A 27339-nucleotide genomic window follows, 5' to 3' on the forward strand; every position below is an offset into this window, starting at 1 on the left:
GTGAAGTGAATTAAATGTGAATTATAAAATTAAAGTGGAATTATTGTTATAGTGTTGCTTATATAATCTGATAATTCAAAGAACAAGAGGATCAACTTAAAATTTTAAAAATTGAACAAGACAACTTAAACATAATTCAAGAGGATGGTACCAGTTCTAAACCACAATATTTTCTTTGCCTCCTAGTAGTCTTGTTTTATACCAATTGGTCTTATAAATGAAAGGATTCTCTAGTGAGAATCATTCTGATAGGTCAATTTGGTGATAAGTGTGATGGAAACGGAAATATTTAAAGGGAGAAACAAGTGCCCCCTTCCTTCCAGAAAACTACCAAACCAACTGCTCTAAGGGAAGTAGAGGAAACACATAAGCTGTATAGATCCAAAACGTAATTTACAACGAGGTGAATTCAAGCACATGACAGATGAACAAATTAGCCTGCAAAAATAGGTTGACTTACTTTAATTTCTCTACAAGATCCTGTCTCGCCCTTTCTTCAATCTCCTGTTTATACTGCTCTACTTCACTGTGTTCTATCATATTCATTTCTATATGACTTCTGAGGTGCACTACTTCTTGCTCCAACTTCTTTTTATTCTTCTGTAGTTTTTCACATTTCTTTTGCATTCCTTTCATAGATAATAACTCCTCTCGAAGAACTTGATTTTTTTGCATCCAGGTGCAGACCTTTTGAAGATGCACTTTCCAGCTCTGCTGTAAGATCGTCAATCTGCAAGAATAAAACAATACTCTTTGGTAATGAGGCAAGTGGACTGAGCACAGCCTAACTCAAACCCAGGATCAAATAGATATGATGGTATCTGTATTGTAGAATGTAGGACCAGGGATTACTCAGAGAATCAAGAAAGAAGTTCAAACCACCAAGAGTCACAAAATATATTCTTCACTGTCATCATCGTCACACAACATTTGCACCTGATTTTACACTCTTTTCTATTTTTTCTCCATAAAATGACTACAAGTCACCTCTTAGTAGAATGTCTTTTATTCCTTCCCCCCATCTTAATGCCCCATGTTTTAAAGAAGTTTGAGGGATACTGTCTTGAGTTATCTAGGGCTGAGTTAATAAACGCTTCCCAAAAGAAGATTGTGAAAATAAGACTCTCATTAATAAATTTTATAAATATGGATTCTAATCCCATAAGTCTTTTTCTGAACTATGAATAATAGTTTTTGCTAATTTGAACTGCAGTCCAAAGAAAAATAATTCAAAAGGTTAAAGAAATCCCATCTCCTAATAGCTTAATAAGATGATCCATACATTTTTCTGAACAACAACAACAACAAAAAAAGCCTCATTTTTGTAACCATTTGTTACTTTTCACAGAACAGAACATACAAAACAAAACAACAAACAAAATTTGTGCAAATTTCAGTGACACCGAGTTGCAAAGAACTTTCCTTTAGACAGAATGATTACACGGTAAGTCGAGGTGAGTGGAGGTGGTGGTATTGAAACTGTCTACAACTTCTTTGACACTTTTCTCTGAAATTCCCTCCCCTTAAATACGTGTTGGCCTCGGTAACTGATTTCTACTGGACACAGTCTGGGGAAACTGACTTATGCTCTGTGGGAAAGCCCACCCTTAGCATCAATCACTACACTGCGAAGAAGCCCAGACCACACACTGAGCACCTTGTCAGTGCCCCCACTGACCACCCCCAACTAATGACCATCCAAAAACCAGCTCCAACTGCCAGACATGTGCATGAACTAATCTTCAGATGACTCTGGTCCCCACCTTCACGACATCCCAGCTGATGCCAACTGGAAAAGAAACGTGCTGGTCTCACTCACTGAGCCTTGCCTCAACACAAATTTGTGAACAAAGTAAATGCTGTTTTGAGCCACTAGGCTTTGATGTGGTTTATTATACAATTTGCTGGCAATAAATACCTGGCATAGATACTGATATTAAAAATGCCATTAAAAAATAACTAAAAGATGTGAGAATGCCTTTCAACCTGGAGGTAGGTGAGATCTGAATGGATGCAGAGAAAGAAATGAAAACCCAAAGGGCTTCATGACATTGTAGACTGAATCCTGATGGCCCTTAAAGAGGCTGCTGGTGACAGCTTCTAGGCAAGAGAAGAAAACGACACTGAAACACAGGGGAAAGGAGACTCTTGCTATGATCCAGCTGAAAGTAACATCAACCAGAGGGATAAGCTATCAAAAAAAAGGGGGGGGACAACTAAATATAAAGGAATCAGGCTCAATTATATTTGGGTTCAATATATGTTATCTCCTTTACAGCATCTCCACATGTCCAGTGGTCACAGGATGCTAAAAGAGAGAAACAGCTTCTGGGCTAAGATCAAATCTAGGGTGCTTTCAGGAAAATATGGTCTAAAGGTGAAGCCTGTAAAACCCTTCATTAAGACCCTGGAAAGACTTAAGATGGTGCCTCAAATTCCTTTAAAGATCTTAAGGGCATAAGAATTTTAAAGGCATCATCCTACAAAGCTTCACAAGAAGCCCACGGTGCAGAGCTTCTCTCAAAAAAGATTTGTGAGGGTAGCCTCTCCAATGACATGAACCCCAATCCGATTCACAGGACACTAAAATCTTTAAAGAGAATCTTGGAAGCAAAAAAAACAGTGCTTGGCCTAACAGAGACCAAGACATACAAATGAGAATAGGCCTTTGGGATTTTCTTAGAAGTTCAACAAAGAGGAAGCTGGCTTAAGAACCATGACTCAGCTACAGACAGAGGTCACTTCTTATGAAAAGGACAGCACACAGAGCTCAGAGGGCAGAGCAAAGGAGAAGCACTCCTATGGGCAGGACCAAGTCCTCATCAAAGAGCTGGCAGCACCAAACTGGACCTCAGAGCTGCTATGGACTACGCTGCCTCCCGTTTCCCGTTTCTGAAAGGGAGAGTCTAGTCATTCAGCAGAATGGTGGGGGTGTGGGTGGCAGATAACTTGTCCCTTTAGCTCTCAAGTCTTAGTACTGAGAGGGCTGTGCTCACAGGGTCACACTTTAGAAATCACACCTGCTGGGGTCCAGCCCCGGCTGATCCAGGGTATTCAAAGCGGGGACGGTGTCGGCGACCTATTTAATTATTTATTCATCAAAGATATAAAGAGTAATAGAATAAGGATAGCTCAGTAGGAAAATTCAGTGGAGAAAAGAGGCTGAGTAGCTTGGTTTATGCGGGAGACCAATAAAACTTCAAGACAAGAAGTTTGCACCACTTACGGAGGCCACAGGCGTCCTTCCGTTCTCCCGAAGGAGAGGAGACACTGAGGCCTCCCCGGTCGGATCTTAGAAGCCCAGGCATAATTAGTAAGCATGGCGGGTTCCGCGCTCCAGATGGAGACTCAGCCAGAGTGAGAGAGAGAGCGACATGGGGAGACCAGTACTTTGAGAAAGTGATCCCAATTCTTTATTTTCCAGAGTCTGTTTTTATACACTGAGATGTTATGCAAAAGTCACGCGGGGTCAGCAGTCCTGACTTTTATCAAAGTCAGGTGCTTCATACAAATGTATACAGAGGTCTTATGGGTGTTACATCATCTTCTGGCCAGGGGGCCTGCTGACAATTTATGACCCTCTCCTTGTGACAGTGGTCAGTCAACCAGGACACTTATTTCTCCAAGGGTGATTATTCTTAAAACAGACGCCACCCAAATAAAGTTACATTCCTATAGGGTGAGGGTGTAGTGGGTTTTAGTTAAGGAAAGAATTTACTTAGCCTAAGGTCTAACGTGATTTATATCAAAGGTTAATACTTATTTCTTCTATATATTCATTAATGTGTGCAAGGGCAGGGGATATGGAGTTGGCTCAACAAATGAAAAACCCTTCACCAATACAATTTCTAATCAGCCCACTATACTTATACTAATGGTTTTCTAACTTTTCTAAGGAACCTGTTTTTAGAAGCTTTAAAGCATCTTGTGCCTCTCACAGTTGGGAGGCTGTGAGCAATCACATGTGGCCGGACAAGCCTGTCAGGCAGGCTAGAGAACCTTCAGAGGAGTTTGTAGGTTAAAACACTCTTGTCACGCCCAGGAGTTTTTATTAACTGGAGCTTTAGGTTAACTCCTTCTCCGAAAGAGGTGGTGGGGGACAGCCCCCCGTAAAGTCAGAGGTGTAGGTGAGAGCACAAAGTAGTAAAGTAGGCAGGCTCTGGTTATGGGGGTAGATGCTCGAGGATTTCCACGGGGACTCCTGAGGCTCGATCCTGCCTTTGCGTATGTCGAGCCTCCTTCCTCATGACCTTTGCCATGGGTGGAGTGCCTCACGCCGGCCCCCAACACACACCCAGAAACCTCATCCCCATGTGCCATCTGTACCTGATGAAGATAGTAAGACCTCTACTTGAGCCTAAGCCTGACACTGTTAACAACTGAGACTTGTGAGGGAATGGGTGGGGAAAAGGGTATTTTTCACTGGAAGGAATATAAAAAATTTTGGCCAGTGAGTAACTGTGCTAGTTTTTAAATGTACCCATTAGTTTTAAAAACTTTATTCTGTAAATAAGGTAGAATATAGGCCAAGTATAAGTGACTTGCTCCTATTGAACAAAAAATGATGAAAGTGATGCTGTGTGAACTGCAAAGCGAGGTTAGACAAGCCAGCAGAGCTTCTGCCTGGCTCTCAACCTGGGAATCAGGCTCCATGTTGCAAGTAAGCCCAGGCTGCAAAGAGAGCCTAGGTGTTCAGCGTAGGTGTTTCACTTGTCTGCCTTTACCAAAGTCCAGCCAACCACAGATACCAACTATCAGACATGGGCATGAACACACCTTCACCCGATTCCAGCCCCCAGCCCTCGAGCTGCCCCACCTGAAGCTGAGGGGATGAGAAGCCAGCCATCCTGGCCACCTTTTCCTAAGTGTAGATTTTGAATGAAACCAATGTTGTTTATTGAAGCCACTAAACTTAAAGCTGATTAGGAAAAAACAGAAAAATGGATTTTTGGAAAAGAGAAAATAAAAGCATAACTTAAATGCAGGTAGAAACTGATCTCCTATAAACTGGAATATAATATAAAGGGTGAGATTTTTAATGACAATGTTGATGAGAAGAAGCGAATAACTAGAAGAAAGACTTAAGAACTATTCAGGAAGAAGTTTTTTCGGGTTCCCTTCAATGACAATTTCTTACAAATAGGCAGGTGTGACTCCTTAGAATTTCTGCTCAAGTTTGAAAGCAATGAAGACTAGTAAGCAATGAGACATATGATTTGAACTATAAGAAATAACTAGAAATAGTTTATTTACCAACATCAGACTTTTGACCTCATCTCAATGTACTGAAATTCTAAAAGAGATGGGTAGCTTTGAGTAGTTACTAATCTAGAACTCAATCTTCATTGTCCTCTCCTCAGAGAGAGAAATAAAACACCACGAGATGCCACTTCATACTTGCTAGGATGGCTATACTCACAGAGACAGGTAATGACTAGTGTTGACAGGAATGTATAGAAATGAGAACGTTTTACATACTTTGGATACAAATATAAAATGATGCAGCCATGCTGGAAAACAGTATGGCAGGCCTCAAAAGATTAAACAGAGTTGCTGTGTAATACAGCAATTCTATTCCCAACTATATTCCCAAAAGAAGTGACAAAACATGTTCACACCAAACTTAGACATCAATGTTCACAGCAACATTACTGACATTAGCCAAAAAGTAGAAACAACCCCAAAGGTCCATCAGATGATGAATGGATAAGTAAAATGTGGTATATCCATACAATAGAATACTATTGAGCAATAAAAGCAAGAAAATACTGATACATGTTAGATGTACCTTGAAAATATTATGCTAAATGAAAGAAGGCAGTCACAAAGGCTCCCATATTGTGTGATTCCACTGACACGAAATGTCCAGAAAAGGGACATCTACACAGTCAGGGAGTGGAGTCACGGTTCCCTCAGGCTGGGAAGATCAGGAAGGGAAAACTGGCACAGGGTGATTTCTTTGGAGGGTGATGAAAATGTTCTAACGTGGTAATGCCTGTATAACTCTTTAAACACAATAAAGTTACTGAACTGTACAGTTTAAATGAATGAACTGCATGGTATGTTCATTAGATTTCAACAAACCTGTCACCAAAAACAACGGATGCTTTGGGGTCATTAATGCTGTGCTGCTCAGCTTCAGATCACCAGCCAGGGTTCAAGACAGAGAGAGTCAAGAGTGTGCCCTTTTTATCTCAAAATGATATAGGGAAAAGCTGTCTTTTTTACTGGTGTCCAACCTAAAAAATTAATAGACAAATCTGTGTTTCACTGTTCAAAGCATGGAATGATTTATATTTCCCCAAATTAAGTGATTTGGGGGTTCTAAAACTGATTAAAAATTACCTTATGTTTTAGCATATTAATTTGAATATCCATTTCAGTTTGATTGGTTTTTAAATCTCCATGGAAACTAAGCTCTCCATTTTTATATTCATTTAACTTCCTTCTTGTCATTTTTAAGAGTTTCTTAAATCTGTAGCAATGTATAGAATAAGTAAGTTCTTTAAGAGAAGATATTTAATAATTAAACAGATATATGTTTCCTCAGATAAAACAAACAAATCTATAAATTATAACCCTTTCTCATTGTTCAAATTTAATATTCCTTGAAAGCATAATAACTAAATTCTAATCTTAAACAGTATGAAGAAAATTTTTATCACATTTAAATATACTGTGTGTGATATATGTAATATATGAGTTCTTATAAATAAGTTAATGTCAATATTTAGCATGCTAGTGTGAAATATTAATTTATTATTAAATATTAGTTATAAACCAGAGATCAGTATTCAAGCTAAAGATGAAGAGATACGATATATGAATGTTTTTTGAAAAGACACAAGATACGTTTGTTCCTACTGACCACGGCCTCTACAAAAGGAAAAGAAAGTAGATACAAAAAACCAACAAGATTCTCACTCAAAATTGAAGAAAGAAAGAAAAATCTTTGGAGCCTGACTTAAGTGGGAAATAACCCAGGCTGAGAGTTTTAGAAGAAAGGAAATCAGAAGAGAGATAGAGTGTACCAGTCTCTTCAAGACTGTTTTAAGAGATGTAGAAATCTTGCCCAGCACATTGTTAACATAATGCAAAGCAATGTAGAGAAAATTAAAAGAGAAAAATATTAATGAGAATCAGAGAAGAACCCTTTGTATAATCATCCCTTGGCATCCACAGAGGACTGGTTCAAAAATCCCCCAACACTCCGTGGATACAAAATCCACGGATGCTCAAGTCTCCCTAAGCACATCTTCCCTATACTTTCAGTCATCCCTAGATCACTTACATTATCTAATGCAATGTAAATGCTTTGTAAATAGTTATAAATACATAATATAAATATTAATTTATATTAATAATTATAAATACATAATTAATGTGTTTATACATTAAATATTAATAGTTATAAATACATAATATAAATATAAATATTATGGACATAGTTGCCAGCTTGAGACCACTCCAAGTTTTGCTTTTTGGAACTTTCTCAAATTTTTTTCCCTGAATACTTGTCATCTTGGGTTGGCTGAATCTGTAGATGATGAGGATTAACTGTACTCAGCAAAAAAACAGAAGCAGTTTTTTATCTTACTGATCAAAACATGGTCACTAATTTTATTATTCTTTAAGTTACACAAAGATTTTTGTATGTACATTTTATAACTAAAATTTTGGGGCAAAAAGAAAATATAAGCCAAATCAAGATACTTTTTAATGTTGTTCAACAATAGCACAGGTAGGTTTTTAGATAATAAATTACTCAAACAATGAAGGGAAGGAACACAATTAAAAGAAGGCAGGATTACCAAAAAGAACAAAGAAACTTTGCAGAAGTAAAAATTCAGCATAGATGATGAGGAAGAGAGTGACATTACTATATGCAGAGGCACGGTTGTTACTGTTTTAGAAATCATTACAGATAAGTATAACACTGCTGCACTCAAAAACATTTCAGATTGTGCTGACATTCCACAGTAAAAGAGAGGGAGAGGCTGGGAAGATTTGGGAGAATGGCACTGAAACATGTAAAATATCATGTATGAAACGAGTTGCCAGTCCAGGTTTGATGCACGATATTGGATGCTTGGGGCTGGTGCACTGGGACGACCCAGAGGGATGGTGTGGGGAGGGAGGAGGGAGGAGGGTTCAGGATGGGGAACACATGTATACCTGTGGCGGATTCATTTTGATATTTGGCAAAACTAATACAATTATGTAAAGTTTAAAAAATAAAATAGAACAGTCTTATGGACTCTGTGGGAGAGGGAGAGGGTGGGACGATTTGGGAGAATGGCATTGAAACATGTAAAATATCATGTATGAAATGAGTTGCCGCCAGGTTCAATGCACGATACTGGATGCTTGGGGCTGGTACACTGGGACGACCCAGAGGGATGGAATGGGGAGGGAGGAGGGAGGAGGGTTCAGGATGGGGAACACATGTAAACCTGTGGCGGATTCATTTTGATATTTGGCAAATCTAATACAGTTATGTAAAGTTTAAAAATAAAATAAAATTTAAAAAAAATAAAAAAATAAAAAAATAAAATAAAATTTAAAAAATAAATAAATAAATAAATAAAAGAAAAGAAAAAAAGAAAATAATTCAAAAAAAAAAAGAAATAGGATAATGTGTTTAATTATGAAAATACACATAAAAAATGAATTTGTGTCTAAGGTTTTAAATAAAGTAAAATTATACTTTTATTCATAGTTGAGATTATCAGAATTATTAAAATCTTACCCAGTGATCTCTTTTTCTAACTCACTGTTTTTCTTCTTTTCTTGGTCCAAGCTATTTTCCAGAGATTGTTTTAATTCAATGTATTTCTTTAATTGTTCCTTGTCATCCTCAGACTTAGAAAAAAACAATTTAAGAAAATTAGTTTTAAATACCTAGAGAGACTTATTCTTTCTTAAAAATATGATTTCTCATGAATTCACAAGTTAATATGAATTTATAGTAAACACAGTTTTTAAACCAGATTGATGCCAATAACAGATTTCAAAATTGATGACTTTTCTTAAAACAACTTAAAATGATTTTTCATTTCATCATTTTTCTGGAATTTAAATTGCCAACATGTATTTGTTAAAAATAGAGACTTATACACATAAAATACTAAATGTTAATGAAAGTTTTTTAAAGACTGCCTATATTTACATTTTACTTTCTAGAGATGCTCGAAAATCATTTTCATCAATGGTTCAAGATATTCCAGGTTTTGTTAAGTCACACCTTACTAAAATAATCTTTGAAAAATTCCCATGCAACCCCCATCTCTTAAAAAAAAAAATCCAACAAATGAAAAATACAGTCGTTCAGAAAAATCGTTCTATACAGATATAGTATTCATTCTTAACGAAGAGAACAAACTACAATATTTAAAATGATTCATTCTCAAAAATATCACAGAACGATCTGGATTACAAAAGAAACCCAAAATTCTCAATCAAATCATTACTCAAATTTCTGGACTCAAATACATGTTTGTGTACCAATGTTCAAAGCAGCATTATTAACAACAGTCAGAAGGTGGAATTTCATTGACAGATGAATGAACAAACAAAATTGTGGTCTATATAAAATATTGCTTTTGGACTGTCACAATTTTTTAAATTAAAATCTTACTATAAAAATCATTAATTTTATGAATTCAGTCGACTTCTTCTATAGAGGAATCACAGTACTAGTAGCAAGCAGTATCAATAAAAATACAATAAGCTAATAAATGAAACTTTTCACATTGTCCAACATATTCTTATATATTACTAGTAAAAAAATTAAAATCTTTTCTCAGTATGACAGAAATTAAGAGGTTGACTTACTGATTTTGTCCTTAACAGGTTTTTCTGAAGCGGTTCAATTTTGCCCGCTTGCTTTTTGACTGTAGTTTGTAACTCAGCATTTTCAATTTCAAGCCTAAAATGCAGATTTTAAAATAATTATTCTCACATATAGGTTTTTTTTTTTAAGATTTTTTTTGGACGTAGACCATTTTTAAAGTCTTTATTGAATTGACTGCAATATTGCTTCTGTTTTATGTTTTGGTTTTTTGGCTGTGAGGCATGTGGGGTCCTAGCTTCCCAACCAGGGATCAAACCCACACCCTCTGCCTTGGGAGACATAGTTTTAACCCTTGGACTGTCACGACATTCCTTCACATAGATTTTTAAAATATCACACTGTTTTTGAACAAACATCTGCAGGTTCAATTACATAGGTTCTTAGAATTTTGAAAAGTAGATGATTTGGCAACTGTACTGTTTTTCTATTTGTGACTAATCACCTTCCCTGATGGCTCAGATGGTAAAGAATCTGCTGGCAATGCAGGAGACCCAGGTTCAATCCCTGAGTCAGGAAGATCCCCTGGAGAAGGGAATGGCAACCCACTCCAGGATTCTTGCCTGGAGAATTCAATGGACAAAGGAGCCTGGAAGGCTAGAGTCCATGGGGTTGTGCAGAGTCAGACATGCATGACTGAGTGATTAAAACTTTAACTTTTCACTTGTGGATAATGTGCAAAATATGGAAATAATGGGGGGAAATTATGCATCTCAAAACAGCTCAAAGCTGAAATGTTACACAGCTTCACGATCATGTGCTTATTCTAACTATTGATCTATTCTCATATTATACTGTTTATCTGCTTTATACTTATTTTCTATGCTGCTTTAAATCGTACTTTTGGACATGATCCTGTGTTTTCTCAGCACATCTCACAGCCTCTGTAAGTTGATCCTGTGCTTCTTGCAACTAAAAAAAAAAGAAAAAACAACTGTTTTAACTACTAATAACATAGTAAATCCGCCATCATTGGTTTTTGTCTCTTTTGTCTGCATATTGTTAACAGCTGCTTTCCTGCCATACAGCAGAGATGAGTGTTGCAACAGACACCTTACAGTCCACAAAGTGAAAATATTTCCTGTCTGCCCTCTGCAGGTTACTGACCTCTCCTCCAGCACTCAAACACAACATTATCTATGCTTTAAATCAGATTTTCTCAAATAAACATATAAACTTATAAACTACTCAAATGGGGAAAGACAGAAAACTACCTTATGGTAAACATGTTTTTTTTTTTTTAATCCAGGCTCCACATGGGCCATCACTTTAAATATCCACATATGTAAATGACCACAGATCTTCCAGTAGTTACGAGAGCTAACACTGCTATTGATGACAACCTAGTGTGAGAAGCAGTAGCTACACAGGAGCCAGAATGCGTGGGCCTGTGTCACAGTTCCATCAGTTCTGAGCTGCGTGTCCTGGAGCAAATCACTTAGTCTTTCTGTATCTCAGTTTCTCCATCCATAAAATGGAGATAATGGTAGCATCAACCTCAGTGGGATGTTTGGAAGACTATATTGTGGAGTTTACATACTGTACTTTAGAGAAGGAAATGGCTCCAGTATTGCCAGAAGGAAACCTGCTCCAGCATTCTTGGCTGGAGAATCCCATGGACAGAGGAGCCTGGTGTGCTACTGTTCATGAGGTCACAAAGAATTGGACACGACTGAGTGACTAACCACATACACAAACTATTTAGAAGATGAAGTGGCATAGAATCAGAACTGTTTGTAATTGGCATTATTACGGTCGCTGCATTTTACCTGTAAAACAATTTGATATATCAGGCAGATGTCATGCCAACCGAAATCATCTTCAACACAAGTCACACTGAAATCACTCTCCATACCATTGCAAGTGGCAGTAAGGAGGAGCATGAGGCCCAGAACATATGCATCCAGTACTTCAGAAATGTTCACTGACTCCACTAACCAACTAGCAGTGTTCTCCACTTATAATAATTTGTAACTTACTTCCTCTCTGTACTACTAAGTGGACAATGACCACGGGTTAATACGCAAATAGCACCTCCTGGATGGAGTGGCACAGAACTTACATGACCATCAGAGGAAGGGTGAAGTCACTGCCATGGAAATATTACCCTACTGCTAAATCAAAGTTCTGAATCAATTCATTCCCAGGAACTGGTAATGTTTAGCAAGTACTCAGAAGAGAAAATTAAGGTTACAAGCTATGAATATCAGAGAAGCCAACTCCAGAACCTCACAGGTGGTGAAAGGCTAGAAATCTGTAAATCCCACTTCTGGCTGCATAATGAAGGAAGGAAAATTTACATTTTTCTTCCAGAGTCAGGGAAAAAAATGAGCATTTAATTGAACAATTCTATTCTATTAGACTAATAGAATTTAGTTTCTTCATAACAGTTTTACTATACCAGTATCTCCAAGAAGAAATTATTGATATGGTAAAAAGTACCTAGTTGTGTCCTAACAACTGTTAAGCTAAAATATTTTCCATTTATGCAGACAAGTATTGCGCATATCAATAAATATTCCCTGTTAAACCAATGTATACTTAGACAAGATTCTCCCTCATGAAAAAAAGGACAACAATGTAAAATTAAGGGCTAAAATATTCTTCACAGACTAGATGAGAAAGGCTGAAGAGAAAAGGCTCAGTGAGAACTGGACAGTCAGGAAAGCTCCATGGATGAGAAGAGACTGGGCACCAGGTCCGAATAAATGGAGGACTACCCAAGAGAAAACAAAACTGTGAACACCAAAAGGACAGTCTGAGCAAAGGCCAAGAAAAGGTGAAATCAGCCAGTTATCTCTGAGGATAAAATCCAACCACAGGAAAACAAAAGCATGTCGACACAGAAACTTGTAAATCAGTGTTCACAGCAGCATTTTTAATAGCCTTAAAGTGGAAACAACCCAAAGCTTCATCAACTGGTGAATGGATAAATGGCTTAGCCACATACTGTTTATTTTTTGACAATTAACAGAAATAGAAGAACTGATAACGTGCTATAACATGGATGAAACTCAAAAACATGACATCAAATGAGAAAAGCTAATCACAAAGGAGCACACACTGTGTGATTCTGTTTATATAAAATACCAAGACAGATACTGCACTGGTTTTTGCCTGGGGCTGAGGGAGATGGGGGGCCGTGAGGGGTGGCTAAGGGATGCAGGATTTCCTTTTCGGGGTGATGGAAAGGCTCTAAAATTGGTCACAGGTGACAACTTTCTACACCAAGAGAGAGTGAACTACACATTTTCAGTGGGTGAATTGTATGATACGTGAATTATATTTCAATAGCTTTTTTAAAAAATCCAATGGCAGGATCTAAATAATCTTCTTAATTCTCTATTTTGGATGTACATACTATACACCATCTGAGTACCTCCAGGCTTTTATAATATATCTAAAATGAAAAGAAGGCAATGCCTAACTTCAACTAGTTTGTATAATACCCTTTCCACACAAGTTATTCTGAAAGCCATGAAATATATATATATATATATATATATATATATATATATATAAAAATAAAACTCTACAGTCATTGACATAAGTGAAAATGAGAAATGATATTTTCCTGAAACATTCCATTAAACATCCTCTGATTTTATCTGGCTTGCCTTATGGCAATACAGGTATCACACACAAAAAAGTATTGTTTCAAAGAAACAGTCTCTCAACTTCAGTGAAGAATGCTGCACAATTCTTAACTTTCCTAAGGGTAAATAATATAAGAAAAATATATATATAATGCAAATGGCAGAATGAAAGTCAAGTTTTAGAAATGAGTGCATTATAAAGATAATAAATTTGTAGTAAATTACTTGCAATGAAAATACAAAAGAAAGCTGTCCATGAAAACGAGTGTCCTAAAACACTTTATCCTACATATAAATAATCAACACATTCAATTTCATACATACCTGACTTGTGAGTTGACATAACTTCTTTAAATCCTGCGCCTCAACTTCTAAGTTGGCACGATAACGTGACAAGACGTCCACTGACGCCTCTGACATAGACTGCTTTCTAAGGGTATCAGCCAGTTCTTGTTGAAGTTGTCTCACACCTGCCTAATAAGATGCTCTGTCACTGAGTTTATCAAATCACTTTACTATTACATTATGTTAATAATAAATAACTCCAACATATGGACTTTGAAAATTATCACCACAGACAGCAACTCACCTTCTTTTTCCTCCTCACTGAGTTTGGTTACAGACACAGAAGGGGCCACCCTCCAGCCTTCCTGATATTAAGTTACTCAGACAACAGATGTGGCCCCACTGTCCACGCCCTTTCCCTCCCAATAAATCTTCAGAGCTTCACCACCTAATGTCCAGAAAGAAATGAGTGTGTAGGTGGGAAAAGTGATGGAAAATTCCACACTGTGGAAACATTTTCCCTTCCTTTTTTATTAGAAGTTTCGATTAACTCAGAGATCTTCACATATTCCAACCAGTGCTCAGATCTTTCCAATAGATTCCTACCTCAGCAGAAAAAGGAGGCCATTCCCTTGTTGCTTATCTATTTTATATCCAGTAGTATGTCTATATTAATTCCAAACTCCTAATTTATCCCTCCTCCCCACCTTTGCCCTTGGCTAACCGTAAGGACATACTGGAGAGCACAGGGAACTCTACTCAATATTCTGTAGTCACCTACCTGGGAAAAGGAACTGAAAAAGAATGGATATATGTGTACAAATAACTGAATCAATTTCCTGTACATCTGAAACGAATACAAAATTGTAAATCAACCATATTCCAATATAAAAGAAAAATGAAATTTTAAAAATGAGGTTGCTCCCATAGCCTTCAAGGAGCCTCGATAGCCTAACCTCCACCTGCCTCCAGACCACAGCCCCTACAACCCTCTCCCTGACCCTCTATTACTGCTGCTCACGAATCCTGCCATCCTTTATTTTTAGTGAACAAACTTGTATTCAAATGATACTAATTGATTCTTAAAATGAGAACTATGTGCAAATTGTTTGTAAAAATGCTCTAAGTAAATAACATAAATAGCAATGGGAAGATTAAATCAGGAATAGTTTGGCTAAAACTCGAGTCCCAAATTATGATTCAATGACAAATAGATGCCTTTAAAGAATTGAGAGGCCATAAGAAAAAATGATTCAAGGCTGAAATTTTCCCAAATTAATTCAAATTGATAGAAATAAAATTAAAATTATACCAACAAATATGACCGAAAGGTATGACAAGCTACTGAAGCCAAAGTACAATATATAAAATATAGCATCTGGGAAACCTGGAATTGACTGTCAAGGTAATCCATGTAACTGAAACTTATTTTTGAAATATTCATTTTAGGTTTGAGCATTTCATTTATCCACTTCATCATGATACTGAAATGTGGTAACACAAAGATTAAAATCCTTATCCTAATAGTGAAAGAGTAAATTACTAACACTATCTATATTAATAATTTAGAACTGAATCTCTTTAACATTTCATAAGCAATACGATGTCTCTACTCAAAGTAAAGCATCTCTTGGGTCCAATTTTTATTTGCTGGATACAAGGTGTGCTTTTAGGCTGGTTTAGAGACCATAGATTCACAGCCTATGTATTTTTTATGTTCAACTAGATTCAACATTTAGCCAGAATCAAGAATCACTTTAAACTTTCTTTCAGGAAGTCTGAGAATTTCTTCTTCTGGATAGTCACTTCTCTTTCTGCTTTCTTATTTTTGTACTGACACATTCTCTCTTTTAAATGATTACACTCATTGATTAACTCCTTGTTTCTTTCCTCCAGCACCAGACCTTCTTTCTCCCGTTCACCATCTGCTGAAACTGGTCTTGGATGCTAATGACTGTCTTCTCTTTACTGTCAGCTCTGTTTTGTGTATTATCCAGTTGCTGTCGGAGCAATATGTTTTCACACTGGAGTTGAGATAATCTCTCCTCTAAGGATTCCTGCTTTCCAATATATTTATTCACTTTGCCTTGTTCGTTCTGATACATGTGTTCAATTTCCTGCTTTTGACACTTTGGCTTAGGTCTCTCTGGACACGTTCTAACATCAAAATCTTTTCTCTGAGAGAATCTCTCGTGTGATTCAGCTTAATTTCTAGGTTACTGAACTTACTTTTCACTCTAGAAAGTTGCTGGGAAAGCATCTCGTTGTTATCTTTCAGGCTAGCCACATCGGACTTCATTTAGTCATGCAAGTGTAACCGCTCGTCTCTTGCTCTCTGGAAGGCAAGTTCCAGGTCTCTTTTTGATGTCTGACATTGATCATGATCGTGTGAGGCAGCAGCCAGTCTAGAACGGTAGGATTCCACTTTTGTTTCCAGTCTTCATTTGCTTTCTTTTTTGTTCTCCAGCTTAGAGTTTAGCATTGTATTCTTAGCTGTCAGAGCATTAAGCTTGCTTAATATACTTAATATACTGGGATAGAGTCTTTGTTAACGTTTCCTCATTCTGTTTTATTGTCTTTTGAAGATCATCATTCTTTCCTTTTACAATTTCAATGTCCTCAAAATATTTCTTTTCCTTTTCCTGGTACTGATTTTTCACTGCATCTATCTCCAGTCTTAGCATGGCAATTTCATCCTGCAGCATGTGGTTTTTGCGCAACAGGTCTTTTGCTTCTTCACAACTATCAGAAACCTAAGTGAAACAAAGGAGACTTTTAGCTAGTACTCAATAAAGTGACATTTCATGATTTCCTCTAAAATGAAAGACTAACCTCTATGTTTATACAGTGAAAAGACTGCACCAAGTGTGTCTCCAAATGGAAAAAATAAGGTTCGATACAAATCTCAGACATTATACAAGCAGAAATATCCAAAAGTTCAAAAATTTAATTGAAGACAACGAAACCATGAAAGTAAAAAAGAAACCCCAAGAGACTTTTCAAGAAGCTCAGAACTGGAAAGGCTTTTTTTTTTGAATTACAACGAACTTGGGAAGGCTTAAACCAAAGATGTATAGATCTGACTACACTTAAAAATTGCATCTGATGTGGTATATTTGTACAATGGAATACTACTACGCCATAAAAAAGAATGAAATGCTATTTGTAGCAACAGGGATGTTGGACCTAGACATTATCACACTAAGTGAAGTAAGTCAGACAAAGACAAGTATTATATCATACTGCTTACATGTGGAATCTAAAAATGAACTTATTTACAAAACAGAAAGAGCTTCACAGACATAGAAAACAAACTTATGGTCACCATAGGTGAAAGGGAGGTATGGGAAGGGAGAAATTAGGATGTTGGGATTAATATATACACACTGCTGCTGCTGCTGCTGCTAAGTCGCTTCAGTCGTGTCTGACTCTGTGCGACCTCATGGACTGTAGCCTACCAGGCTCCTCCGTCCATGGGATTGTCCAGGCAAGAGTACTGGAGTGGGTTGCCATTGCCTTTTCCTAACATATACACACTAGTATATATGAAATATATGAATTGATACTTTTGAACTCTAGTGTTGGAGAAGACTCTTGAGTGTCCCTTGGACTGCAAGGAGATCCAACAAGTCCATCTTAAAGGAAATCAGTCCTGGGTGTTCACTGGAAGGACTGATGGTAAAGCTGAAACTCCAGTACTTTGGCCACCTGATGGGAAGAACTGACTCATTTGAAAAGACCCTGATGCTGGGAAAGACTGAAGGTGGGAGGAGAGGGGGACGACAGAGGATGAGATGGTTGGATGGCATCACAGACTCAATGGACATGAGTTTGAGTCAACTCCAGGAGTTGGTGATGGACAGGGAGGTCTGGCGTGCTGCAGTCCATGGGGTCGCAAAGAGTCAGACACAACTGAACTGATATATAAAATAATCAACAAGGATCAACATAAGGAACTACACTTAATATTCTACAAGAAAAATCTGAAAAGAAATATGTGTGTGTGTGTGTTAGTGTGCACATGTGTTAGTCACTCAGCCATGTCTGACTCTTTTTAACCCCCATGGACCGTAGCCGATCAGACTCCTCTGCCCATGGAATTCTCCAGACAAGAATACTGGAGTGAGTGGTCATTTCCTTCTCCAAGGGACCTTCCCAACCCAAGGATCAAACCTAGGTCTCCTGTATTGCAGGCGGACTCTTTACAGTATGAGCCAGCAGGGAAGCCCTATATATATGTGTGTGTGTATATATACACACACACACACACATACATATATAGCTGAATCACTGTGCTGAATACCTGAAACAACACAATACTGTAAATCGACTATAATTCAATAAACAACACTACTTGCTAGCTTTAAAAACACTGCATCTGATACCTAACCTATACAGCTACCTCACAGTAAGAGCCTTAGCCCTATATATATTTAAACAGACTAAATTTCATAAAAAAAAAAAACTTTTTTGAGACTATGCTATCTTTCTAACATTTTAACAGTCAATTAGAAGAATTATCCCTCTTGATAACTGTACTAAGCACTTCTACAAATATCAATTAACTCATTAGCTATAATTCTGGAAAGGAAGAAGTTAAAAATATAAATAAGCTGCAGGCTTTTCACCAGGTCTTCTCACTCTAGTAGGCCTCTTACATCAAACCACAGTTACTTCTCTAGTACAAACACACAAAGTAAGCCTCTTATTTCACTCATGGTACACATACTAATGGTAAATAAGGTAAAATGTAGAGAGCTCTTCTTAGAAAATCATGAGATTATTTGCTACAGCAAAAACTTTCATTCTCTCTTCATAATGTATAAAACAGTAAGATGGGGGAAATACAATGAAAAACACAATAATTATCACTAATATATATTATGGCATATCTATCACTGTTTTCAAAAGTTCCCTGTACGGAAACAGGGCACTCACAGAGCAGAGTGCTCATTTTCTCACAAGTAGAAGAATGACATCCAAAATGTGGCTTCTGAACTGCCTATAGTTTCCTCCTTACCATCAGGGAAGTGATAAAGTAACCTAGTGATCTTTCGAGGAAACAACATCACTACCAACAACCAGAATATCTACTGTCAGTAGCAAAAGTTTGTTTTCTTTAGAGGGGGAGGGGGGACTTTTATAAGTTTTTTCTATAGAAACAACTTTTTAAGGTGTTCAAAAGTGTTTTAACAACTGATGGCACAGTGTTTACAAATTGAAAACCTGTAAATGATGTAAAAAGGTCATTGATAGGGTATTGGTTAAAGAAATGACAGCAGAGCCAAGAACCGACTCCGATTTAGACACTGAAGATGATGATGTGCATGGAGTGACCAACACGTTCACTCCAAAGCAGAGGGACTTGGTCGGGTAGCGCAGTCGATGGTGGACCACACACGGTCTTCCTTGCCTAAACCACAATCAGGGTGCCAGCTCTTCCAAGACAGTTGCAAAAACTTTGAGATCAATTCCTATGGAAAATATTAAAGGCCTCTCCTTGGATGAGGCCATCATGTGTCACTACCTATCTGCAGCAGACAAACAGATTTGAATTACAAATATTACTTTATCCAACAGATGGAAAATGTTGCCGTCCTCAAAACATAGATATATAGGCTTTCAAAATCCTCTACACTTTCTATGATGTATAGTGTTGGTTTTTAAAATATATACATACACAGAGACATATACACATATTTGAAAATGACTACAGGAAATACCTTAGAGTTCATTTCCTTATTAGCCCTTTCTATCTCCTTTTGTTTGGCAAGGTGATTGGCCAGAATTCCATCCCGTAACATTCTGCCATTCCATTCTCGAGAAAGCTGCTTCTGAGTGTCATTTCGTGCTTCTATAACCTGGAAAGACATTATATGAAGTTTGGGGCCTATATCATTAAAAAAAAAAAGTTAAAAGCTTAGGAGAAGAATTTAAAATGAAAAAAACTATTTACAGGAAGTAGGCTTTTTAAGCACAAGGATCTTTATTCCCACATGAATAACTCAGATCTTAATTTAAATGCCTGCTAAATTTATCACAGAGCAAAAACATAGGCAGGCATAGTATTGTGAAGGAAAATTTCTTTACAAAGCACTTAGCTAGTTTCTTCACAGTGTCAATGCAAGTTAGCCTATATTTTAACACAAGAAAGCCAAAATTAATACATGGATTGGAATTAAGAATATTACTTTGCCTAATGTATCAAAAATGCCAACCATTATGTTAATGATTCAGCTTGATTTATGTCCATTCCTCCACTCAGAAAACATACACAGAGCATCTATGAGAAGCCAAGAATGGCAAGAAATTAATAACTAAAGCTCTAAATGTCACCGTTCATACTTTAGATAACAATTTTGTTCTAAACCTAAAAATACATATTAAATTAAAGGGATACTATAAATAATATTGACGAAATAGTGTCAGAAATTTGAAAATTTCACCAAAGATTGCTCTACCTGATTCAGATCATTTCTCACAGTCTTCAGTTCCGTATCTAGTTCTCTGAGAGTGAGTTCAAGTTGCTGTTTCATTTCAACTTTTTTACTGTATTGGTCTTCTTTTCTTCTTAACTGCTCCCTAATTTTTTCATACAACATATCACTATTTCTTCTCTGCTCTCCTTCTTGCTTTAAGGTCAATCTGCAAAACTCATACAGCTCTTCTTAGAAAAACATGAGATTATCCACTGCTACAATAACTTTCATTCCCTCTACATAATGTTTAAAATAGTAAAATAGGGGGAAATATAATGAAAAACACTTAATAATTTCACAGTTTTCATGCAGAGGGTTAAGAATAAAACTGCATCCATTTTTTTTTTCTGTCTTGAGAAAAATGACCACTGTATACATCTGTGCGTGGGAATGTAAAGTAATATAAACTTCAAATATAGATCAAAGATCTTTTTTAAGTTCTCATACTTTGACCAAATAATAGGATATTATTAAAGAAAATGTATTCAAAATAATTAGAAAGGTAGAAATGAATTTATAGAAAAACATTTCTTGTCATATTAAATATAATACAGAAAAGTGAAAAACAACCGAAAGTCAGTTTGCTAAATAGTTAATAAGGTTTCCATTATGGTGGACTTCTGTACGGTCATGAAAATGATGATTTGGAAAAACATACATTAAGTTATTAGAAGCATTCACTGTTAAGAACCTGCTATATTATTCCAAGAATTTCACACTCCACAATACTAGTAACACTTTCTCCTCTGTAAAATCCTAGAGGATAAGCTAGTCCTTATAACACATCTATGTCTCTGCAGTATTAAAGGAAACAACAGTTCAAATATTTCTCTAAAAGTGAGATGTACAGTACTTCAAGCTGCCGAGCTCTCGTTCCCACTCCACTTTCTGATGCTTTAACTGTGATTTCACTTCTTTGGTTTCTGACAGCTCTTTCTGTAGCCCACAAACCTTACTTTCCATTTTTTTAATCTTTCCTCTAAGCAGTTCACAGTGGCTTTTTTTTAAGTTCCACTAATCTTTCATACGAAAGAATCGTATCCTGGATTTTCAACAAGCTAACAGAATCTGCATAATGAAGAAAACAAAGATAAAAACAACAACAAAAAAATTTATGTGAGTAAGTTTTGAGTATAAAGGACTGTGCCTTTCACGTTCATGCATCCATCCACACATTGAACAAATATTAAGTCTCTATAATGTGGAAGACATTATTCTAAGCTCTGCAGATGAAACAGACTCCCCTGGCTCTTGTTTAGCTTCAGGTCTAGTAGAAGAGAAAGATAAATGAAATAATTATGAACTCAGAAGGATATTATAAGAAAAGAGAGTTCTGTGATCACATAATAGAACTTGACATAGATTGGGTCCAGGAAAGATTTCCCTGGGGAAGAGGTGTCACACTGAGAAATGAAGGATGAGCAGGAAGTAGTAAGTAGAGTAGGAAGAACAACACTGTGGACAGTCTCCAGCTGCCATATGTTTTTAACCAAGACAGAGTGAACAGCTACTGATTTACCTTCCTGAGTGGAACGAGCAAAAACGACGCCGACAAAATACACTAAACAATGATTTTCATGACAAAGGACTTCAGGGAATGAAAGACAATGATCCTGGAAACACATGAGGTTAGCCTAAGGAACGCCCCATCTCACTGCCTTGAGAGAATTTCCAGGCCCCAACATGAGGAGAAGGAATGGAAGCTGAGTCAGCCAGACTCCCTGACAGGAGGTGATGAAGCTGACAGTCTGGTGAAACCAAAGTGGGCAGAGATCACAGATCAGAACCACGGAGAGGAGAGAGTGGAACAGAGAGAAAAAGGACCCTGGAGATCTGAGGAGGAGCCCCTTGGGTATTCAGCAGAGGAACAAACAGCACCCATCTGGGAGAAACCACCTGAGACCAGGGAGAAACCATCTGAAAAGACTATAGGAACCTGTGACTGGTGCTCACTCAGTCCCAGGAATTCTATCTATTCTCATGAGCCAGGCTGGAAAAACTTCTCCTTACAGTAGAATGAACAGGGTAGTCAGTAAGGTCTTGCCTCCGAGGCAGGAAATAATCAGCCCTAGCCCCAGGGTCCCTCTGGATGCACCTATCAAATCACAAGAAGCAAGAGCACAGAAGGATCTCTGGAAAACTCTCAATATTTGGAAACTAAATCACACGGATCTAAATAACCCTTGGATCTGAGATGTGAATTTTTAAAAATAGATAATCATTATAGTTTCTGTGTGGACTGAGGTTCCGGGAGGTAGAATGGCAGGGAAAGAAGTTCTGAGATTATTTCAGTTATTCCAGGAGGAAAGTGATGCTAACCTGACCTTGGATGAAGGCACAGGAAAGAAGAGTCAACAGAAGGTACAGTGAGTGAGAATGATCATAGGCCTGTGGTGCAGAGTATACACTCACGTTCATGTTCTTTTAATACAGAACCTACTTCTGAGATGCACAGCACTGTAACATATCCCTGGCTCTAGAGCAGTACTAGACATATATTACTACTACACCATACACAAACAGGCTTTGTATTTATATTTACACTGCAGTCCTACCTTTACACCCTGTGTTAAGTTGTTCAATTAGCAACATGGAATTCTTACAGTAAAGCAACTCGCCATCCTCGGAAGCTGTTTCAGATGACTGAGTTAAGTCATCACGGTCATCCACAGAATTAATTTGTTCTTTGACCTACACATAAATAATACTATTTCATAATGTCCTTAAAATATTTATAGAACATACTAATTGTACAAAGGTGATAAATGTATCTTTATTAAAGCAAAAACAGTTTTTAAAAGGACAGATTTTTTTATCAAAAGGATAACTTTATCAATAGTGTTTCTAAACTAAGTTGCCAAAGTATATGTCTCTACAACAAAGGAAGATTTTATATTTTGCTACTATTCCTTTTACAAAGTATTTTTTACTAGGAAAATATTTTTATAGTTAACTTTTTGACTATACTTTGTTATTTTCATTAGATGTTTTCTTTGCAGGCCTGAAAAAACAAATGATTCTTTTCAGGCTAATATTAAATACTTAAAAATACAAATACCTAAACTTTGTTTTTTATATAAAATCTTTGCATTTGCATTGGTAAGTATTTTTTTATAAAAGGATTAAAACAATAAAGAAGAGTAACATTAAAGGACAAACAAAATACATTTATAACACTAATAAAACATTTAATTTAGATCAAAGAAAAGGAAAAACACAACATTACTTGCATTATGTGAAGTGAACCAGTATACCAGGATTTCTTGCAGTTGTTATTTTCAATAAGAACTATGTTTTGCAGCAATAAAACCTATCTGGGACGTATTCCTTAAGTCCTTATAAGAAAGAAGCCCATTTTTAATAACCATGATATTAGCCTTCTGAGGACTTCCTATGCAACTGCTATGCATTATTATAAGCACTTTATATGTCTTAACGGCATTTTAATCCTCACAAACATTCTGGGAGGTAGGTAATACATTAGGTCCTCTCCATAGGAAGAAACGGAGCACAGAAAGGCTGAGTAAGTTGCCCAAGCCCACAGAGCAGGTCACCAACAGATCCAGAGTTCAAACTCAGGAAATCTAGCTTCAACACTGCGGTTCGAAAATATGCTGAGAAAGTAATATTTAAATAAGTCTTAAGGAATATGATAGCAAATGAATCTATATTATTATTCCATGTCCAGTTATAACTATAAATAATACTTTCTGAATCTTAACACGTTTCTCAAAAAATAAAAAGACTTTAGAGGTAGGCAATATTGGAAACCTACTTTCACTAAACACTTGCTTTTGTAAAGAAATTTATCAGTAGGCATTCATTCAACCATTCTGCTGTTTATTCGTGAATCTGATATACACTTATTGAATACACAATATGTGTTAATAACACTCTTACTATGGGAAGCATAGTTTTTCTAATTTAGAACTTTATAAACCAAAATTAATAATTTGTGAAAGATTGTTAGTAGTTTTTTTTTCTGTTGAATATAAACAAAATTTTTCCCTTTTCCTTAGAATCTATAAACAACTATGATGTTGATATGATGTAATGTTTCAGAGTACCTTACAAAATCATAGCTACTCACGATGTTACGATCAACTAGAATCATCAAGGAATGATCAAATCCTATTCAGCATAGCCTAAGTGTTTGTAAGTTCATGATTATATAATTTTTTAAAATCTATGTAGGATAGAATTAACTGAACTAATCATCTACACATACAATTACATAGGAATATTACACTTCAGAACCAACAAACAAGCCCTTACCATAAAACTATATATAACAGAAGTATTATGTACAATTAGTTTACTGTAATAGTTTAAAGATAATGTAATACAATCAATAAGCTTTCTAATATTGGAAATGCAAACAAGATTAACTCAATAAACAAGTCCTCTTCTGGCTCATTTCTAACAGCATACATCCTCTAAAAGCTCCCATCTTAACATAAAACAAGAAACTCCTTTGAACTCCACATTCCTCTTCAGTTACCATCTAGTTCTCTATTGCCTGTCCCAGCAAATATTCCCTCCAGGGCTGTTTACATGTATTCACTACAGACCAGCTTTCAAGGAGACTATTTACTGAAACGATTTCTGGCCAAAGGCACTGGTCCTCACTTTAATCTTGCAGCAGTGTTTTCCACTATAGTTGAGGAATCTCTTGTCTTGGCCTGTACACTATATTATGCTGCTCCATTTCCAGAAGTATTCAGTGCTTATTTCTTCCTCTAGAAATAAAAAATTTGTAGATATTACCTGTCATCATCCTGATCCACTTCACTTAAAATGCCGTCATCATTAACACGCAGCAGACCACCAGTCAGTGAATCGGTCTTTTCAAATATTGGTGCAATCACACATTCTTCCGGTGTCCATTTGCTATTGTCCTTTTTCTTTACTTCCTTCCTATGCACGCCAGGATTGCGACTTTAAAAAAATCCACAAAAAAGCCAATGTTTTCTAATAATTCAACTGAATAAAAAAGCAATTCTTGTAAAATTCCTACTCTTACCCATCTTAAATCATGGATTAATTCACAAAATAGTTATTAAGTACCAACCATAGGCAAGAAAACACAAATTCTTGCCTCAAAGACAGATATACAATTATGATATGATGTAATATGTAAGAGTTGATATATGAAAGTTATCAGTGAAATAAGGAAGGCTTTACAGAAGAAGTGAAGAGAGAAGGTTACAAAGAAAAAAAAAAAAAGGGAGAAAATCATTCTACTTGGAGATTAGAATACAGAGCACAAAGATTAGGCACGTGGCATCTAGGCTGTTTCCTAGGAACCTGGAAGGAAAAGTATGAAACACAGGAAAGAAAGCAGAGAGGTGCATCTTTGGAAAGACACTGGGAAGAACCTCAAGGGCTACACTGGAAACCTAGAGTTCACTGCCTAAACACAATGACTCTTACCCATGGGAGTCCTAATTAGATTTACACTATATTTTCTGTTTCGCTTTTAAATACAATAATGCTTCATTTAGGGATTTCCCTGATGGTCCAGTACTTAGGAGTCTGCCTGCCAATGAGGGGCAGTGGTTCGATCCCTGGTCCAGGAAGCCCCCACATGACACAGGGCAACTAAACCTGTGCTGCACAGCTACTGAAGCCAGCACTGGAGCCCGTACTCGGCACCAAGAGAAGCCGCCGCAATGAGAAGCCCAAGCACTGCAGCTGCAAAGAACCAGCACAGCCAAAAAGGAAAAAAAAAAAAAAACCTAAAAAAAAAAAAAAGTAACGCTTAATTTGGGTGACTTTTTAAATTACATGTGGCACATATACCATGAAAGAAAAAATCAAGGAAATATTTGGTGGTGGGGAGGGGGGGCGGTGAGGCAGTTTACTTTTAAACCACCCACATGATGGGGTGATTTCAGCATTATGGATCAAAGACCAGTACCTCATCAGTTCCCCCGCCACCAACAACAATTTGGCTTCCATCCATGGACATACTAAAAATGATATGAGAAAAAAACCCTGCCAAATAAGAATATTCTATCCAGAAAAGTTATGCTTCAGAAATGAAGGAGAAATAAAAACTTTCCCAGAAAAACTAGAGCTGAGGGAGTTCCTCACCACTAGACCTGTCTCATAAAAAATGCTGAAAGAAGTCCTCAAACTGAAATTAAAAGATGTTAAGTAGTGACATAAAATATATTTAAATATACCACACACTGGTAAAGGCAAGTAGGCAGTTAAATTCAGAATACTCTAATACTGTAATACGGTGGTATTTTAAGAAATTAACTTTAGTATTATGGCTAAAGGACAAAAAAATAAAAATAACTATATCCCTGGCAAAATGTACTCTTGCCTGCCAAATCCCATGGACAGAGGAGCCTGGTAGGCTGCAGCCCATGGGGTCACTAGGAGTCGGACACGACTGAGCGACTTCACTTTCACTTTTCACTTTCATGCATTGGAGAAGGAAATGGCAACCCACTCCAGTGTTCTTGCCTGGAGAATCCCAGGGACGGGGGAGCCTGGTGGCTGCCGTCTATGGGGTCACACAGAGTCGGACACAACGGAAGCGACTTAACAGCAGCAGCAGGAAAATGTAAAATGTGATCATTACAACCAATAGCTCAATTTAGTTCAGTTCAGCTCAGTTTAGTCACGCAGTCATATCCGACTTTTTGCGACCCCATGTACTACAGCTCGTCAGGCCTCCCTGTCCATCACCAACTCCCGGAGTTTACCCAAACTCATGTCCATTGAGTCAGTGATGCTATCCAACCATTGCCTCCTCTGTCATCCCCTTCTCCTCCGCCCTCAATCTTTCCCGGCATCAGGGTCTTTTCAAATGCGTCAGCTCTTCTCATCAGGTGGCCAAAGTATTGGAGTTTCAGCTTCAACATCAGTCCTTCCAAAGAACACCCAGGACAGATCTCCTTTAGGATGGACTTGTTGGATCTCCTTGCAGCCCTAGGGACTCTCAAGAGTCTTCTCCAACACCACAGTTCAAAAGGATCAATTCTTAAGCACTCAGCTTTCTTTATAGTCCAACTCTCACATCCAAACTTATTTCACAGAAAAATAACAAATCACCTGCTGTTAAATAGGCTTACCTATCAGAACCTTCATCCTCCATAGCAACAAACTCCTGATT

The 27339-nt window shown here is 37.0% G+C and overlaps 1 pseudogene; it reads right to left on the reverse strand.

Moving 5' to 3' along the window:
* LOC129627268 (ankyrin repeat domain-containing protein 26-like) lies at positions 1 to 27314 on the reverse strand (annotated as a pseudogene).
* Between the last annotated feature and the right edge of the window lie 25 nt (positions 27315 to 27339).

The sequence above is a fragment of the Bubalus kerabau genome, chromosome 14 (assembly GCF_029407905.1).
Source record: "Bubalus kerabau isolate K-KA32 ecotype Philippines breed swamp buffalo chromosome 14, PCC_UOA_SB_1v2, whole genome shotgun sequence".
NCBI lineage: Eukaryota > Metazoa > Chordata > Mammalia > Artiodactyla > Bovidae > Bubalus > Bubalus kerabau.